The 20,203-nt window shown below is 41.7% G+C and overlaps 1 protein-coding gene across 3 annotated transcripts in view; it reads right to left on the minus strand.

Annotated features, from left to right (window-relative positions):
* Positions 1-20,203, minus strand: part of RABGAP1L (RAB GTPase activating protein 1 like) — a 210,844-nt gene that overhangs the window by 97,369 nt on the left and 93,272 nt on the right. The window lies entirely within an intron of this gene.

The raw sequence follows: 20,203 nt of genomic DNA on the forward strand, positions 1-20,203 counted from the left end.
ACTGCAGTGTATACAGTATATAGGGTAATAGATGGTATATTATGCTTGTTGCATCACAAAGTTTTCCTTGGTTTATTTATTATCAGATTTGTCTCCTGCTTGTCAAGGACAGTATTATAGAATATAGGACAGAGCTCTGTGATATATAGGTTTATATGACAAAGGGAGAGAAGCTGAGCACTGTGATATATAGGGTTATATGATAGAGGAGAGAAGCTGAGCTCTGTGATATATAGGGTTATATAATAGAGGAGAGAAGCTGAGCTCTGTGATATATAGGATTATAGGATAGAGGAGAGAAGCTGAGCGCTGTGATATATAGGATTATATGATAGAGGAGAGAAGCTGAGCTCTGTGATATATAGGTTTATATAACAAAGGGAGCGAAGCTGAGCTCTGTGATATATAGGGTTATATGATAGAGGAGAGAAGCTGAGCTCTGTGATATATAGGGTTATATAATAGAGGAGAGAAGCTGAGCTCTGTGATATATAGGGTTATATAATAGAGGAGAGAAGCTGAGCTCTGTGATATATAGGGTTATATGATAGAGGAGAGAAGCTGAGCTCTGTGATATATAGGGTTATATGATAGAGGAGAGAAGCTGAGCTCTGTGATATATAGGGTTATATAATAGAGGAGAGAAGCTGAGCTCTGTGATATATAGGGTTATATAATAGAGGAGAGAAGCTGAGCTCTGTGATATATAGGGTTATATGATAGAGGAGAGAAGCTGAGCTCTGTGATATATAGGGTTATATGATAGAGGAGAGAAGCTGAGCTCTGTGATATATATGTTATATGATAGAGGAGAGAAGCTGAGCTGTGTGATATATAGGGTTATATGACAGAGGAGAGAAGCTGAGCTCTGTGATATATATGTTATATGATAGAGGAGAGAAGCTGAGCTGTGTGATATATAGGGTTATATGATAGAGGAGAGAAGCTGAGCTCTGTGATATATATGTTATATGATAGAGGAGAGAAGCTGAGCTGTGTGATATATAGGGTTATATGACAGAGGAGAGAAGCTGAGCTCTGTGATATATATGTTATATGACAGAGGAGAGAAGCTGAGCTCTGTGATATATAGGGTTATATGATACAGGGAGAGAAGCTGAGCTCTGTGATATATAGGGTTATATGATAGAGGAGAGAAGCTGAGCTCTGTGATATATAGGTTATATGATAGAGGAGAGAAGCTGAACTCTATGTTATATATAGGTTATAAGATAGAGGAGAGAAGCTGAGCTCTGTGATATATAGGATTATAGGATAGAAGGAAAGAAGCTGAGCTCTGTGATGTATATGTTATATGATAGAGGAGAGAAGCTGAGCTCTGTGATATATAGGGTTATATAATAGAGGAGAGAAGCTGAGATCTGTGATATATAGGGTTATATGATAGAGGAGAGAAGCTGAGCTCTGTGATATATATGTTATATGATAGAGGAGAAAAGCTGAGCTCTGTGATATATAGGGTTATATGATAGCGGGAGAGAATCTGAGCTCTGTGATATATAGGGTTATATGATACAGGAGAGAAGCTGAGCTGTGTGATATATAGGGTTATATGATAGAGGAGAGATGCTGAGCTCTGTGATATATAGGTTATATGATAGAGGAGAGAAGCTGAGCTCTGTGATATATAGGGTTATATGATAGAGGAGAGAAGCTGAGCTCTGTGATATATAGGGTTATATGATAGAGGAGAGATGCTGAGCTCTGTGATATATAGGGTTATATGATAGAGGAGAGAAGCTGAGCTCTGTGATATATAGGGTTATATGACAGAGGAGAGAAGCTGAGCTCTGTGATATATAGGGTTATATAATAGAGGAGAGAAGCTGAGCTCTGTGATATATAGGGTTATATGATAGAGGAGAGAAGCTGAGCTCTGTGATATATAGGGTTATATAATAAAGGGAGAGAAGCTGAACAGTGTTATCTATAGATTTATATAACAGGGAGAGAAGCCAAGCTATCGCAAACTTTCACCCATAAATAACAAATTTATGCCAAACTCGGATCCCTAAAGTGCAACTTTAATACTCAATTTCCCTCAAAGACTTAACTACTGCCGTGGAAAGGAATACAAGCAGCAGATGGCAGACGCTAAGCCCCTGATATTATATGATATAGATATTGGATTGAGGCAGCTTTAATGTAAAGGCAATGCAATGTTTTGCAGTTACTAATTTCCTGCGATCACCTGACATCAGTGATTTTCTGTATCGGAGATTCTCTTGTCTTCTGTCATATAAATTAGCATGTTACGTTCAAAGAGAAGAAAGTCTCCCCAGGTGTTAAAGAACATGCTGTACCGCATAATGATAGTAAAGATGATAATAATCACTGTACGCCGCGTCTTCTATTCTGCAAGCGAGATAAAACTTCTCACATGCATCACATACCAATCAGGTTGGGGGTATTTCTTGTGGCAGCTCAGCATGTGTGTACACAATTTTGGGATGGAGCTAGAAATCCAACAACGCCTCACCATGAGCACCATACTGATTCATGGAAACTGTAAGCAAGGCTGTAATGTTCGAGCCGGAGTTAGGACCTGTTTTGGGTGAAGCAGGAGTTGGAATCGGGCTGTGAAAAAATGGAGGAGCTGGAGTCGGTGGTTTGGCCTACAGAAACAGAGAAGAGCTGCAAACCATGGCTTCAAATACAGAGGGACAAAAGGATTGATAACACTGGAAAAATAGCTAGGGATTTGGGACAATGCCCCATCCATAATAGAGGATCAAAAAGAAAAGATATTGTCTAGAGTCCTTAAGCATCAGAGCTGTCCAAGGTTCTAAATTTGTCAGGACCTATTCACATGACAGTGACAGCGCCCACCTTCAAAAATTCAGCGCTGTGGAGTTGGTAGGCCAAAAAAGTGACTGACTCCACTATTTTTCCGCTGCCTGACCCTGGTTCCAACTCCTTCATAAATAGCTGATGGCCATCGACATTCGGAATCAATAAAGATCCTCTAGATCCATGACGGTGAACCTATGGCACGGGTGCTAGAGGTGGCACTCAGAGTCCTCTCTGTGGGCACCCATCTGTGGAACAGATCATATTGTGTAGGGGCAACTGTGGAGCAGATTGTACTATGTGGGGGCCACTGTGGAGAAGATTGTACTTTGTTGGCGCAACTGTAAAGCAGATTGGACTGTGTGGGGGTCACTATGGAGCAGATTATACTGTGGGGGGGGGGACCCTTGACTATTTATATCACACATTATCTGTTTTATAGCAGAGATGTGATATTATTACAGGTCATAATAACATTGCACGGTCACTATAAAACAGATCTGTGCGATGTAAATAGTGAACATTAATTGTTCAAAATAATACCAAAAACCCCAATTGCACAACCCTATTTTGCGGGTCCATAATTGTCCACAATTGTGGACCCGCACAGTATTAAGTTTAAATTCCCGTGTTGGCACTATGTGATAAATTAATGAGTTTTGGGTTGCAGTTTGGGCACTCCATTACTGCTCTACAGCATTAAAAAAACAAAAAAAAAACAAACAGTGATTGATTCCTATGAAAGTAAATATGTAACAAATTATACATCCAATTATACAATACCCATAATTATATAATAATTATTAATTGTAAATATTAATTGTTTCATATCATTTTATCTTGAAGCTGGAGTCGGTAACTTTTTAAATAATTTTTGGCCCGACTCCGACACTACAGCCCTTGAAAACAATGACAGTCTACAGGTGAATAAGAGCGGTCAATAAATAGGCCATTTAATATTTCATGGATCATTCATAGATTCAAGTCTATGAGGGAACCATGAAAACGGGTGCAGATGCAAATCGGCCGTGCAAAACAGGCCATCTCATTCCTTTTCCACGGCTGATTTGCATCACGGTCACATTAATAAGCGCTACGTGTGTCCTATGACTGACCATGGCTCTGCTTAATGACTTACAGAGACATGAGGCGTATGTGCAACAAGGTGACGACCAAAGTGATCTTCACTGCAGCGGCCAACATTGCTATGCTCCAGAACAACGACACTAGAACGAAGGGACTTAGACTTGGGATTCAGTAGTCTGGGGTGTTTATAGGATGGATACTTGCTATAGGTGTTTTTTAAGACATTGGCGTAGAATGTGGATGTATTTTTCAAGTCTTATTAAAAGGGCTAGCTGAAATTCAGAAAAACTTTTGCAAAAACAATACCAAAATCACCAAAAACAGTGGTGAAAGACAACTATTATGAAGACTGTTGTAAATCCCAGAAATGGGCTGATGTCTATCAGATATTTATGACCAGGGGCGTAACGATCGTGGTCACAGGGACTGCAATGGGCCTGGCCAGGTACAGGGCCCGCGGCCAGCTGGAGATGGCCGGGGCCTGGTACCACTATGACAGTGGTCGCGGAAATCCTGGTTCCCCAACTGCTATACATATTGTAAATGAAAAGGGACCTCAGCATGTTGTCGGGCCCCAATTCAATAGATACTAGCCAGGGGAGGTGGCTTAAAATAATAAATAGAAATACTCGCCTCTGCTCAGCGTCCTCTCCTGTCATGTGTCTAAGGCCTGTGATCAGGCCCCAGCGGTCACATGGGGCGCAGCAGCGTAATTACATTAGTATGCCCCTACGTGACCGCTGAGAACCAATCACAGGCCTTAGCAGAGATGTCGGAAAGATGGCCGAAGATGCTGCAGACAGCCGGGGGGGGGGGGGGGGGGAGAAGGGGCGCTGGGGGGGTAGGAGAACCCCGACAAAAGTTTGCACCCAGGTCCACAAGACACTTGTTATACCACCGTTTATGATCGATCTAAGACCGGTCCCATATGGACTAGTCGGAGCACACTGCCAGCATAATCGCCTGTGACATACAGTATCAGTGTAGTGGATCGCATGGCATCAAATCCCATTCACACACTGCTGAAAAAACTCACAGCACAGTCGGTCAATTTCTCGTTATGGACTTGCCGCGGTTTCCAACCTCCGCTGGTTTTTTCCCACAAAAAGGCAGCCTCACCGAGGATCTCGTCTCTGAGGATATTCTTACGTTACATTAAACACTGATAAATGAAAAGGGTTTACTAGTAAGAACAGAGACATAAAATCTTAGACTTCCATCTTTCTAATATAAAAACTAAATCGCCTAAATAGGCCGGAATCGGCGAGGGAAATATAAAAGTAATGGGTTTACGCGGCGACGATTTATTGGCTCAAACCTTAGGAAAATGTGTAGCGCGCAGAGCACCTGGCAGTGGTGAGCGAGGTACCGCTACAGTGCTAGTGAAGTTCTCCGGCGCTGTCCGTGGTGCTGAATGAATCCGACGTCGTTACGATGAAATAGGAACACTATTCTGTATGACAGCTCGCTAAGGAATAATAGAATTGACTGCCTGTCAAAGGTTACACTCCGGGAAGAGAACTGCGACATCCTCAGCAAAGAAAAGACCCCCGCTACGGGTCAGCAGATCAATCAGCCCTGTCTATAACAATTCCTAACTAGCCTCATTAAGCCGCATAGGGCCGCACTAATCTGCTATACCTACCAGTCCAGCAGCCGCGGTGTTAAACGTAATTTTTCCCCTGTCTCACTTTTCCGTGAACGGCGATTATTTGCAAACTAACCATGAGGGTGTAAAACCTATTGGAAAGCCGCAAATCTAAATAAAGCCAGCATGATATTTACGTATACACGCATGGCCGGACACAGACTGATTGGGTTTCTACTTACAGCTAAAACCGCAATCTGCAGAGTCAGCAAGGAGCGTACAGAAGGGAATATAAAAGAAAGGAGGACACGTGCGTTTTATTTTTTGCATAGATTTGGGTAACCAGGTGCCTTTTGTTTCCCGCTCTCGTAGCTGGTTTGTCAGCGAATTCCTGCACAGCACAGAGAGCCTTGTATTGTTAGTCTACGGAGAGACGGTAATGTCCGTCATATTGTGTGTGCTTGCTGATCTTCAGCTGTCATTGAATCTGGATTCAGCACGTTGGACCAGATGCCGACAACAGCGCTGCCTTTGTTGCTCTACAGAACGTCTGTTTTATGATTGTGGAAAGGCCGGAGGACTGTCCCGGGGGTGCCAAGTGTTTAAAGGAGAAAATATTCCTGATGCGGGGTCTTGTAGCCCCCATTGTAACCCACCTGTGATGTTGATGTACATATAAGGAGTCACATTTCATGTATTCAGATTAATGTCCACCCCTTATTGTGTATAGGACCTCCTGGGGGGGGGGGGGGGGGGGCATGTTGCATATGTTGGATTTGTGCTTAATAGACACAAGTCACCATTTTAGGACCCTGATCTATTAGCCAAAGGCGAGCGCAACAAGTTGCTCTCCACTGCACATCTATGTTTTACACAGAAAGTCTGATTTCAATGGACATAGTGTCATGCCTAATTTCTCCTGTGGTGGCGCTGCAGAGAAACTGAACACTTGCTGCCAGATACCCTCAGATTATAACTGTGCAATGACGTTTGGGACATACTGGAGTCTATAGACGACACATTATATAAAATGTATATTACACATACATATTATAGACTTCATAAATTCCCCCCATAGCGTTTTCCGAATTCAGGCTTTTTATCCTTTAATAGGTGCCCTTCTAGAGATCCCACGGCAGGTGGAATCTTTGTGCTAGCTCCCGCCAATCCTGAGCAATCAACGAAGTTAATTTTGATGTCTGATATAGGCTCTCTAATGTCAAGTGGGTGGAGTCAGGTAGGACCAGACAAGGGGGTATGACTCATAGCTGCAATCAAAGGCAGACCGTGTCAGAGCTCTGAGTCACGCCCGTATGCCGGCTCCTGCACGACACCATCCACTTGTTAGCATATCAGGCACCAAAACTAATTGCATTGATTGCTCAGGAATGGTCGGGGCTAGAGAAATTTTTTTTAATATATATAAATGTGTAAGGGCTAAGTAACAGTGATCCATTCCCGTGTGGCCTTATCCCCAGGCATGGCACCATTTCTGGAAGGAAACAAGCACATTATATTATGCTATAGATTATATTGCATATTATCAGACAATCCTTCATTCTGTCCAGTAATTACTGTGTGAACAGAGGCAAAATTAATAAACGGTGCAGTCAATAACACAACAGAACATGTCTATAAACTTTAATGCACGGCCTCTTCTATGGTAATATATACCCATAAATTATGTCACAAGTGACTTGTCATCTAACACCTGCCTATAGAAGCGGCAGACTGCACACGATAGGAAATTTCATAGCTGCTAAAGACATATAAAGGCAGCGGCAAGCTATCCTATGACAGCGGCAATGCAAACACTACAATTTCCATAGCAGAATAATGTCCTTGGTAATTATACCTATCAACTCGCCCGCGAAGAACAAGCGGAGCTGGAATATTCTTGCAGGTATCCTCACCCGCTGTAATGGAGGAGATAACTGTCACTTTGGCACAAGTGCAATTTATTCCTTCCAGGAACTAACCAGGGGAACGGAATGGAAATTGACAGGTCTCTCGTGTGAACATGCAAGAGCTATACATATACATGTGGCATGGCAGGACTCATATCGGGTGGTTAGCTTCAATGGCGGCATGGTACTTTTAATTTACAATGTACATATATGCATAAATTTATATAGAATGCATCATCATCGCTACTTTTTGCCCCATATACACATCGGATATATGAATAGGATTCACTTTAACTCCATATGAAATAAGGGACTGGCTCAAAATGTGTCATTAGTTTCCATAATAATTCCATTAAATAAATTTTGCCTCATATGTGCTTCTAACTGCAGGCTAAGGTTTGAATCAGTCTCCTTCTCCCTCTGGCAGCTGACAATACAGTCCCTTCTTTGTCATTCCCATAAATGAATTCTCTTCATCTATACGGTCATGCTAATACAGAGGCTCTGCTCCTTCCCTGACAAACAGGGCAGAAAGCTTTCCGTATTAGCTGCTCGGTAGTGAACAGAGAATTACTATGCACAGACCCGTGATGGCGAATCTATGGCACGGGTGCTAGAGGTCGCACTCAGAGCCTTCTCTGTGGGCACCCATCTGTGGAACAGATTGTATTGTGTGGTGGCCACTGTGGAGCAGATTGTACTGTGTGGTGGCCCCTGGGGAGCAGATTGTACTGTGTGGAGGCCACTGTGGAGCAGATTGTACTGTGTGGTGGCCCCTGGGGAGCAGATTGTACTGTGTGGTGGCCACTGTGGAGCAGATTGTACTGTGTGGTGGCCCCTGGGGAGCAGATTGTACTGTGTGGAGGCCACTGTGGAGCAGATTGTACTGTGTGGTGGCCCCTGGGGAGCAGATTGTACTGTGTGGAGGCCACTGTGGAGCAGATTGTACTGTGTGGAGGCCACTGTGGAGCAGATTGTACTGTGTAGAGGCCACTATGCAGAAGATTGTACTGTGTGGAGGCCACTGTGCAGCAGATTGTACTGTGTGGTGGCCACTGTGCAGCAGATTGTACTGTGTGGGGGCCACGGTGGAGCAGATTGTACTTTGTGGGGGCCACTGTGAAGCAGATTGGACTGTGTGGGGGCCACGGTGGAGCAGATTGTACTTTGTGGGGGCCACTGTGAAGCAGATTGTACTTTGTGGGGGCCACTGTGGAGCAGATTGGACTGTGTGGGAGCCACGGTGGAGCAGATTGGACTGTGTGGGGGCCACGGTGGAGCAGATTGTACTGTGTGGGGGTCACTTTGGAGAAGATTGGACTGAGTGTGGACCCTTTACCATTTATATCACAAAGTATCTGTTTTATAGCAGACATGATACTATTACAGGTCATAATAACATTGCACGGTCACTATAAAACAGATCTGTGCGATGGAAATAGTGAACATTAATTGTTCAAAATTATACCAAACGCAGTCGGGGTTTTGGGTTGCAGACTGGGCACTCGGTCTCTAAAAGGTTCGCCATCACTGCCCTAGTCCGCCATCCACCATGAACAGTGTCTGCCTGTTAGAGGGTTTATTACAACCCGTTACATCTAGCTTCTGTGATATGGGGAAGAAAACCATTGCTGACACGGTGTATGGGAAGAGGTGGTTATAAAGAGCCCTCAATTACGCCCTGTATCCTGTAGCAGCGCCGAAGTTAAATATAGAAAATGCAGGTTAATGATGGAGTGTCTTCCAGGCATATAGTGCGGTAAATAGGTCAATGGAGCAGTAATATCAGCCGTAGCAATAAGTGGGTAATGTAGTAATATGCAGCAGGTTGGCAAGTAAAGAGATTAATGGGACAATCTTTCTTTCCAGCTGACGGTTTAACAGCTGATCTCTTTCGAGCACTTATCGGAGATCCTCTGGATATTATCTCGCTAATTGTACCTTGATATTTTAATTTGTCAATTCTTCCTAAACGTCTTTTACCCTCTTGTTTTCCAGTTGGCAAATTAAGCAAAATGCCTCCTGATCAATACATGGCGACCCCTGAGGGCGAGATCAACAAGAATCCCAAGTGCTCCCCGACAGAGGCCCCTCGGGAAAAGGACCTCAGGATATTTCCGCCTTATTAGTCTGAAGCATGTTAGCCGAAAAGAAGAGACGACCATTAGATGTGTTCATAGTTGGAAGCGGAATTCATCCATTTGTCTGTGGTCGCTTTTGTTTCTGCTTCTAACGTCTCAGATTAAATGAAATCACAGGTGGTGTCAGGAGAGGCACGTACACATCTACCCCAGAAACGCAGAGTTCTACCATATGCAAAAATATCAATTAATTTACTATAAAATATTCCCGATAACTAAATCCATCCATCCATTTATCTATCTATCTATCCAGATCTATCTATCTATCTAGATCTGTCTATTTATCTAGAGCTATCTGTCTATCTATCTATCTATTTATCTAGATCTATCTATCCAGATGTATCTATCTATCTATCTATCTATCTATCTATCTGAAATTTCCCCACTGTGGGACTATTAAAGGATTATCTTATCTTATCTCTATCCAGATCTATTAAACTATCTCTATCTAGATCTATCTATCTATCTATCTATCTATCTATCTCTATCCAGCTCTCTGTATCCAGATCTATCTATCTATCTATCTATCTATCTATCCAGATCTATCTATCTATCTATCCAGATCTATCTATCTATCTATCCAGATCTATCTATCTATCTATCTATCCAGATCTATCTATCTATCTATCCAGATCTATCTATCTCTATCCAGATCTATCTATCTCTATCCAGATCTATCTATCTCTATCCAGATCTATCTATCTCTATCCAGATCTATCTATCTCTATCCAGATCTATCTATCTCTATCCAGATCTATCTATCTCTATCCAGATCTATCTATCTCTATCCAGATCTATCTATCTCTATCCAGATCTATCTATCTCTATCCAGATCTATCTATCTCTATCCAGATCTATCTATCTCTATCCAGATCTATCTATCTCTATCCAGATCTATCTATCTCTATCCAGATCTATCTATCTCTATCCAGATCTATCTATCTATCTATCTATCTATCTCTATCCAGATCTATCTATCTCTATCCAGATCTATCTATTTATCTCTATCCAGATCAATCTATCTATCTATCTATCTATCTATCTATCTATCTATCTATCTATCTATCTATCTCTATCCAGATCTATCTATCTATCTCTATCCAGATCTATCTATCTATCTCTATCCAGATCTATCTATCTCTATCCAGATCTATCTATCTATCTCTATCCAGATCTATCTATCTATCTCTATCCAGATCTATCTATCTATCTCTATCCAGATCTATCTATCTATCTCTATCCAGATCTATCTATCTATCTATCTATCCATCCAGATCTATCTATCTAGAGCTATCTATCCAGATCTATCCATCCATCTATCCAGATCTATCCATCCATCTATCCAGATCTATCCATCCATCTATCCAGATCTATCTATCTCTATCCAGATCTATCTATCTCTATCCAGATCTATCTATCTATCTCTATCCAGATCTCTCTATCTCTATCCAGATCTATCTATCTATCTCTATCCAGATCTATCTATCTATCTCTATCCAGATCTATCTATCTATCTCTATCCAGATCTATCTATCTATCTCTATCCAGATCTATCTATCTCTATCCAGATCTATCTATCTCTATCCAGATCTATCTATCTCTATCCAGATCTATCTATCTCTATCTATCTATTGGGGACGCCCCCAGTGCTGCGAGAGAACTCATTTGCATACCAAAGAAAACTGGGATTTCTACCGAACGGCAGCGCGGAGAAGACATCTAAAGGTAGGAGAAGAATAGACTTTCTTAAGGCTATTCCTACGTGTTAGTCAGAAAAAATAACATTTTAATGATAGAATCCCTTTAATCCTAAGAAATGTGATACAGATGGCCAAAATGATAATAAACAGCATCTAAAGGCATATAATAAATGCAGAAACAGCAATGTATCACGTAAGAGCCGCGCATAGACGTTCTCTTTGTTCTTAGTCCTGGTAATAGCAGAAAGCCGATTGAGACAGCATACTATTTCTTCAGGAGTAAAACAGATTTTGACACTTAACCTTTAAGAGAAAGCCAAGATTGCTTAGCAACCTTGTATGCCGCCTCTATGTGGGGCGCACTATGTCAGCAGTAATATGCCAATACCAATGTACCGTATTTCTAAATACTAAATCTCTATCCCTAGGCTAGCCTCGTCTTCCTACATGGCTGAGAGAGTTAAATATATTCTCTGCTGAAGCTGTGAAGAACTAAAATAAGAAAGACCCTTAATGCGTCCCCATTTCTTCGCCATCTTAGATCCGTGCTTTTTATATAGCAATCTTGTTGAAACTTGCAACAGGGGTCAAGTGTTGCGGGCCAGAGAGAGCCGTGAGCCCGAAATATTCATGAAGATGTAGGATCAGTTCCCCGATGATAGGAGTACTAGTTATAGTGATAGAGACCGCCGATGTACAGCATGGTGTCTGTAGGAAATCAGCCCTCCGATCCAGTGACGTTATGGTGGAAGGGACCCGGAAAACTCCTTTAACGCTAAGGCACCACGTAGCGGAAACGCAAATTTTTTTGTTGCAAATTTTGCAGTGGTTTTTTAGAACCGCGCAAAGAATGCCTACAAAAGGAATGGGAAATATATAGGAAGTTCTTATACTTCTACCTTCTGCTCAATCCACTCCTGGCTTTGGCTCAAAAAACCACAGCAAAATCTGCGATAAAAAGACTGTGGGGCCTCAGCCTTGAAGAATGGAATGAATAAGAAAGCTGGCATTTCATCCCTATATTCACATCAGCGGTGGCTTCCGTTGTTCTGTTTAATTATAGGAGCAGAACAACGGAAATATAAGCCTAAGGCCCACGTTGCAGAAAAGCTGCTTTTTTGGTGCAGATTTTGATGTGTTTTTTTTTTTTTTTTGAGCCAAACCCAAGAGTGGCAACAAAACGAATGGGAAATATATAGGAAGCTCTTATACTTCTGCCTGTTCAAACCACTCCTGGCTTTGGCCAAATAAACCGCAGCAAAATCTGCTGCTTATTTGTAACACAGGGCCTTAGCCAAAAGGGGTTTTGCTATGATGTTGAGGTCTGTGTCCTCTTCACTAATTTGCCAAGCACAAAGCCATATACTGCATAGGCCTAGAAAACTCCTTTAAAGGGATCCTATCATTGGATACCCTTTTTTTCTCGCAGCACTGGGGGCGGTCCCCAATGCTCCGAGAGAACTCTCCAGCGCCGCCTCCATCTTCTTCTAGAACGGCCTCTCCCTGCATCTTCTTCTGTCCTGGGTTTCAATCTTTCAGGCCTCAGAGCCAACTGCGCGTGCCCGGGACACAAAAAAATGGCTGCTTACACCAGCTTACTGTTTAAGTGGCCACAAGAAAACGGCTTACTGCGTAAGTGGTCATTTCCTTGTGGCCTGAGCATGCGCAGGTCTAGAAGATTGAAACCCAGGACAGAAGAAGACAGAGGGAGAGGCCATTCCAGAAAAAGATGGAGGTTGCGCTGGAGAGTTCTCTAGCAGCACTGGGGGCGTCCCCAGTGCTGTTTGAGCACTGGGGCCCGCCCCCAGTGCTGCACGAGAACTCATTTGCATACCAAAGAAAACCCGGATTTCTACCGAAAAGCGGTGTGGATAAGACATCTAAAGGTAGGAGAAGAATAGCCTTTCTTAAGGCTATTCCTATGTGTTATTGAGAAAAAAAGGGTATGCAATGATAGGATCCCTTTAAAAATGACAGGCACCAATAGAGCCCAAAAGATCGTACTCGCTACACTATGGTGCATTGGGATTTTGTTCCGGTAATCGTCATTTTGCCTGGCAAAAAAATCCTGCACATAAGACTTTTTTGTCCGACTCAGATGTGAATTTAGCCTAAGCGTATGTCTATGTGACAAGTCGGCACTTAGAGCTGAACGCTTGCAGTATAAGATATACATTGCATTTCCGAAATAACAAGATATCAAGACAAAGGGAGACGTCTGATCACTTCTAAATGTCTCCTTTACCTGGATATTATATGACGTTCTCTCCAGAGCTACATGTTGCACATCTTGCATTTATCTCCGACAAAAAAAAAAAAAAAACGAAAAAAAAGCAGAAGCGACGCCAAGAAGCCCCGGCCAATCTATAAGGAGGACGATGTCTTTAGTTTTTTTCCTTTTCATTTCTTTTTAAATCAGATGAGGTATCCTTGGCAACCAAATGCTTAAAAGAGATTTCACAACCTCCTTCATAATATCAGATTTTGCCTGGGCTTTACAGATAAGGTGCGGGGTAGACTAGGTGAGCCGATGGGAGGGGACGCTTTATACCCATCACATGCTCCCATTTCCTGCAGTCTTAATTATTATATTTAAGGCCATTTTCCAGGGTGACGGACGGACGACGCGAAGGCCATTAGTACGTTTAGTTCTGGGTATGAAGAGAATATGATAAATGCCAGGGCCAAGACTAAAGCTCCCATATATTTCAGATCCAATACTTGAGACTTAGCATGCCTATATTTTCGGCAGGGTGAGGGAAATAAACCGCTAACAGATACCTCGGGCGGAGGCTGATCGATCTTGAAAAAGAAAAAGATCGGACATGACAAAATTCAACATGCCCAATCCTTCTTTTCCTCAATGGGATTCCCCCACACATCTGATCGTCGGAATGTCACGACAAAATTGGCAAGCTCGGTCGACTCTGATCTAATGTCTATGGCTACCTTAAAGGGATTTTCCTGTTAAACTTTTATCCGCTATACATAGGAAAGGGGATAAATGTCTAAAGGCTTTGGGTCTAACTGCTGGGAAGCTCATTGATCCCAAGAGCGAGGGTTCACAAGTAAGCTCCCTTCTGCAGTGCTCACCTGAAGACTGATCAGCATGGGGTCTGGACCCCTGTCGATCTTTAGGACAACCTGTCTTAAGTTAAGATAGGTCATCAAGTGAAGATCCCAAGTGTTGGACCTCCATGGATCAGCTGTCTGAATCAGCAGGGGTACACAAATGTGCGGTATGGCATGGGGCTCGGACCCCTGTCGATCTTTAAAGGGGTTGTCCCATGAAAAGCATCCTATCTATACTGCTAGTTTATGTGGATTTAAGACTTTTCCTAAATATATTGCTTTATCAAAACTGCTTTGTTTGGCCACAATCTTAATTTATTCACTTCATTGTTGACACTGCGTTTCTATGGCCATGGGGCTTATCTGCTCAGTTCCCAAGTGATGTAGCTGCCTGCTCTCAGCAGGGGGGGGGGGAGGAGGGGCTGAGTGCTGGGAGCAGCTCTGAGCTGTGTATGTCTGACAAGCAATGGAGCTCCTCAGATAAGGGAGGGGGAGGTGAGAGCTCTGGGATTACTGTGCTGTCTATCTTCAGCTTTTCCACTTATCAGCCGTTTTAATTGAATTTGGCTGATAAGGGCTGAGATAAGGAGTCCTTTAACTGTATGTAATGCAAGCTGACTCAAATCCAGCTCTGCTACATCAGTTTCCACATCAGCTTTATACTGTGGTAATGCATTTACAACCAATCCCTCATTACTGACTGCAAACATAGCAGAGAGCGGAGCAAATCAGGAAGTGAAGAGAGCACAGAGCCCTGCAGGCTGCAGAACAAGAGTTATGTGAATACCCCTTTAACGGATGACCTGTCCGAAGGTAAGATAGGTCATCAATCATGGAATACCCCTTTAATTAGATGCAGTGCTTGTTAGGACTTCAATCCCTAGTTTATTAGTAATACTATGACCTTCCTGAAACCGCCATTGTCCAAGAGTATCTGGATATGCCAATGGCTGGAGAGCCATGCGGAGTAACATATGTAACCTAGAAGAACACGTACGCCCTGTGCTTTGGCACTTGCATCACTAACAAAAAGCGGCAAAGATGCGTTTTTCCCACGAAATTTCGCGAGAAAATACAAACATTTATTTACAGCTATTAAACTAATAACCTGTTACTTAGTCATTGCTATGTAATACAACACGAGAGCATTTGGTTACCATCACCTATTATTACAAGGGCATTCAAGCTAGTAATAATGCCAGGCTTTTGTCAAGAGGAAAAACACAACAACTAGATCCATTACAAGTGAAATATCTCGAAACCTCCAGATAAATCTCAGAGTATTTTTGCAAATAAATGTTGCCGGCAAACCCATGTCATCCACTTTTAGCTATAAATTAGTACCAAAAGGTGAAGCACGGATAGTAACAGAGAATGTATACATACAGCAACATTCATTTTAGCCAATCTTTTCATTAATTCGGCATTTAGGAAAGTTGGGTGACAACTAATATAGTCATTATCACGTCTCCCACGATGGTTGTCACCTGCTTTTAGGGTTTGTTCACATGGGGCAAAAGGGGGTCGAATTCTGACGCCAAATCCATCCCCTCGCAATGGAGGTCTATGTAGACCGCTAGCGTCCTTTTTTCCGTGAGTGGTATGTTCCGGCTACTGGAAAAAAGGAACGAGCTGCCCCTTTTTCAGGCGGATTCCGTGGCTGAGTCAGCCCCGGCGTCCGCCTCGCGACTGCACCCTCCGGACTGGACCCATTCATTTGAGCCTACTCCGGAGGGGGAAGCCGCGACTGTCGGAAGCCGTGACAATCGTGGCAGGCACATTTTGCTCCATTTCTGATGTGGCTTCCCGCATTAGAATCAGGACCAAAACACGCGGTCCCAAGCCCAGTGTGAACGAGGCCTAAGAGTCTTGTAAGGTAAATTTGGAAAATTGCCTATTGGTTAAAGGCTTTCAATGACTAAAAAGATGGAGGCAAACCCATAAAATAGGCCGACAGCTCTGCAGGGTCTGAGCCCAATGAATTACCATTAATAAAGGCGATTTCCGAGTATATAAACAATGTGGCGACATGTATAGGACAGCTTTATGGATGACACCCCAGTAAATAAATATTACGCTTCCACATGTAGCCTCGCCCCAGAAAACAACGCTCGGGGGACCAAGTCTACCGCGCTCTTATTTTAGCTCTTTTCATATATTCCTCCGTTTTTTTTACTACCTTTGTTCACGTACGGGCTCTATGAATTCTGCGCTATACAGAGATCTAGAAAAGAATTCACGTCTCAATAATGTAGTCAGGGTGCATAGACTATAATGTGATAAAATATCTATTTTTGTGGAGGGGGAAGGCAGGTTGAGCGCACTCATTCGAGCACCTCCAGCAATGCCACATGTACTTTATATCGGTGGTGATCTGCAGGCTTTTCATACACTGGCTAGTTTGCTTCCAGCGCTTTCTCGGGCTATATTGAGTCACCCTCTTATCCGCACCGACTTCATCTTGTGTCTCAAAATAGTCATTATTATAAGGAATGATTAACCTATGTTTGTGGGAATCTGGATGGACCGTGAAGGCTACGTGTTTTATGTTGATCGTAGAGTTATTCATAGGGGCACATCGCTATTTTCGGGCTCGCTTGTACAAGGTGCACATTAGAGTGGCGACAGTATGGGGTAATGCACCGCAGGCCACAAATCCTTAGAATTAGCATCAATTACACTTCCAAAAATCATAAGCAAGTCTACATTAGCATGAAGCGTTAAGGGTATAGCCATGTGCTCCAGCTATTTTACATGGCTATAACCCACCCGTGTTAGGCAACGGGCACACAATTTAAAAGCCAAATCTTGTGACCATCGGCTACGGTAAGTGGGCATTGGGTGCCCGAGGATAGACCCATGAAAGATCACCCCCCCCAAAACAAACACATGGTCATGGAACACAATGGATGAGCTTGTTGAAGTAGCATTTTGAATACCGATTGGGCATGCCATCATTATGAGAATGGTGGGCGTCTGATGGACTGAAGCGGCGGCAGTGTTACTATCAGTACCACATCCCCGCCATTGTTTCCCGGGCACAGATCCAAGCCTCTTGTATTGTGCTTGGCAAAGCAACTCTGTTATGCTTAGTCTGATTCAAGTGAATAGAACTGAGCTGCAATACCAGATACTGCCACTACAAAATGTACAGCGCTGTTCCTGGCAATGAATAATAAAAGGGGGCATAATGATCACTCTTGAGCCCTTCAATCTGCTGATCGTGGGGGTACCCAATCCTCACTGATCTCATAATGATGGCCTATCCTATTGATAAACCGTCCATATCAAAATTCCATATGGTCACACATCACAATCTGCTGTGGGATTTCCATGCAAAAAAATTTTTTTTGTTTTTCTTTGGGTTTAACCCCTGCAGTTTTGCAACTTTGTATTATATTGGAAACGACAGCAATAATTGTCATGTGGGTTGCAAAGACTTTTGGGTTCATGACATTGTCAATCATCAATGATTGGCAATCATTTCATTTTATGGACAACTAAGCTAGATTTGCTTTTACAAAGTTTTAATAAATCTGCCCCTTTCGTGCTGAGGATTCTTACCGCCGTGTCCCATCCCCTACACTGCTATTGTAATTCACAGCAACTCCCTGGGCGGTGAAACTGCTGCCAACTGGCAATGTATGGCCCTGGCATAAATGTCCACCATTAGTAACGTAAATAACAAAAAATATTATGTAAAAGCAACAAATGGCATAATAAGCAACAAATCCAACACTTGTATATTACATAGGAGAGACGATACCGGAGCACAGGAGCTGAAACCTGTTACCATGAACACCATGGAAACGTTAGATTTTAGTAATGTGTGCAGCGGTCCATCCTAAGTGACTACATCGTGTAAGTGCAAGTAGATCCTCTAAGGTGGAAGTGCTAAGGACAGGTGCGCTTATGGCGGAACAGAAGGTTACAATCATATTAGAAACAACGAAAATCTGGTCTTTCCGGAAACCATTGTTTGCCCAAAATTTGCACCTACAAGTAAGGGCTGGTTAAAATAAAACTAAAGTAACAGGCTGAAAGATTGGAATCACTGATCTGTAGACGCGCCCCACCATGAGCAAATTATAATGGTTTCTGGAAAGTAGAAGACACATTGACAATTATCTGTCACAAGGAGAAAGAGAGATGAATTGCAAGGAAATAATGTGACCTCGCTGCTTGTGCCGATCTTGGCTCCTCTTACACAGCCTCTCGCTTCCTAATGCCATGACACATTTAAGAAAACCTTCCAGGAACCTTTCACATTCACACCTATCTCATATCTATCCATATATCTACTTATCTAATTCTATCTAATACTATCTCCTATCTATCTATCTATCTATCTATCTATCTATCTCCTATCTATCATCTATCTATCTATCTATCTCCTATCTATCTATTCTATCTATCATCTATCTATCATCTATCTATCTCCTATCTATCTATCTATCTATCTATCTCATATCTATCTCCTATCTATCTATCTATCTATCTATCTATCTATCTATCTATCTATCTATCCATCCATCTCTCTATCTCTATCTATCTATCTATCTATCTATCTATCTCCTATCTATCTATCTATCTATCTATCTATCTATCTATCTATCTATCCATATATCTATCTCCTATCTATCTATCTATCTATCTATCTATCTATCTCTCTCCTATCTATCTATCTCTCTCATATCTATCTCCTATCTATCTATCTATCTATCTATCTATCTATCTATCTATCTATCTATCTCCTATCTATCTATCTATCCATCTCTCTATCTCTATCTATTTATCCATATATCTATCTCCTATCTATCTATCTATCTATCTATCTATCTATCTATCTATCTATCTATCCATCTCTCTATCTCTATCTATCTATCTATCTATCTCCTATCTATCTATCTCCTATCTATCTATCTATCTATCTATCTATCTATCTATCTATCTATCTATCTATCTATCCATCTCTCTATCTCTATCTATCTATCCATATATCTATCTCCTATCTATCTATCTATCTATCTATCTATCTATCTATCTATCTATCTATCTATCTCTCATATCTATCTCCTATCTATCTATCTATCTATCTATCTATCCATCTCTCTATCTCTATCTATCTATCCATATATCTATCTCCTATCTATCTATCTATCTATCTATCTATCCATCTCTCTATCTCTATCTATCTATCTATCTATCTCCTATCTATCTATCTCCTATCTATCTATCTATCTATCTATCCATCTCTCTATCTCTATCTATCTCCTATCTATCTATCTATCTATCTATCTATCTATCTATCTATCTATCTATCTATCTCTCATATCTATCTCCTATCTATCTATCTATCTATCTATCTATCTATCTATCTATCTATCCATCCATCTCTCTATCTCTATCTATCTATCTCCTATCTATCTATCTATCTATCTATCTATCCATATATCTATCTCCTATCTATCTATCTATCTATCTATCTATCTCTCATATCTATCTCCTATCTATCTATCTATCTATCTATCTATCTATCTATCTATCTATCTATCCATCTCTCTATCTATCTATCTATCTATCTATCTATCTATCTCCTATCTATCTATCTATCTATCTATCTATCTATCTATCTATCTCCTATCTATCTATCTATCTATAGTATCTATCTATCTATCTATCTATCTATCTATCTATCTATCTATCTATCTATCTATCTATCTCATATCTATCTATGTATCTAATATCTATCTCATATCTATCTATCCATATATCTCCTATCTATCTATCTATCTATCTCCTATCTATCTATCTATCTATCTATCCATCTCTCTATATCTATCTATCTATCTATCTATCTATCTATCTCCTATCTATCTATCTATCTATCTATCTATC

This window comes from Leptodactylus fuscus, chromosome 9 (genome assembly GCF_031893055.1).
Source record: "Leptodactylus fuscus isolate aLepFus1 chromosome 9, aLepFus1.hap2, whole genome shotgun sequence".
NCBI lineage: Eukaryota > Metazoa > Chordata > Amphibia > Anura > Leptodactylidae > Leptodactylus > Leptodactylus fuscus.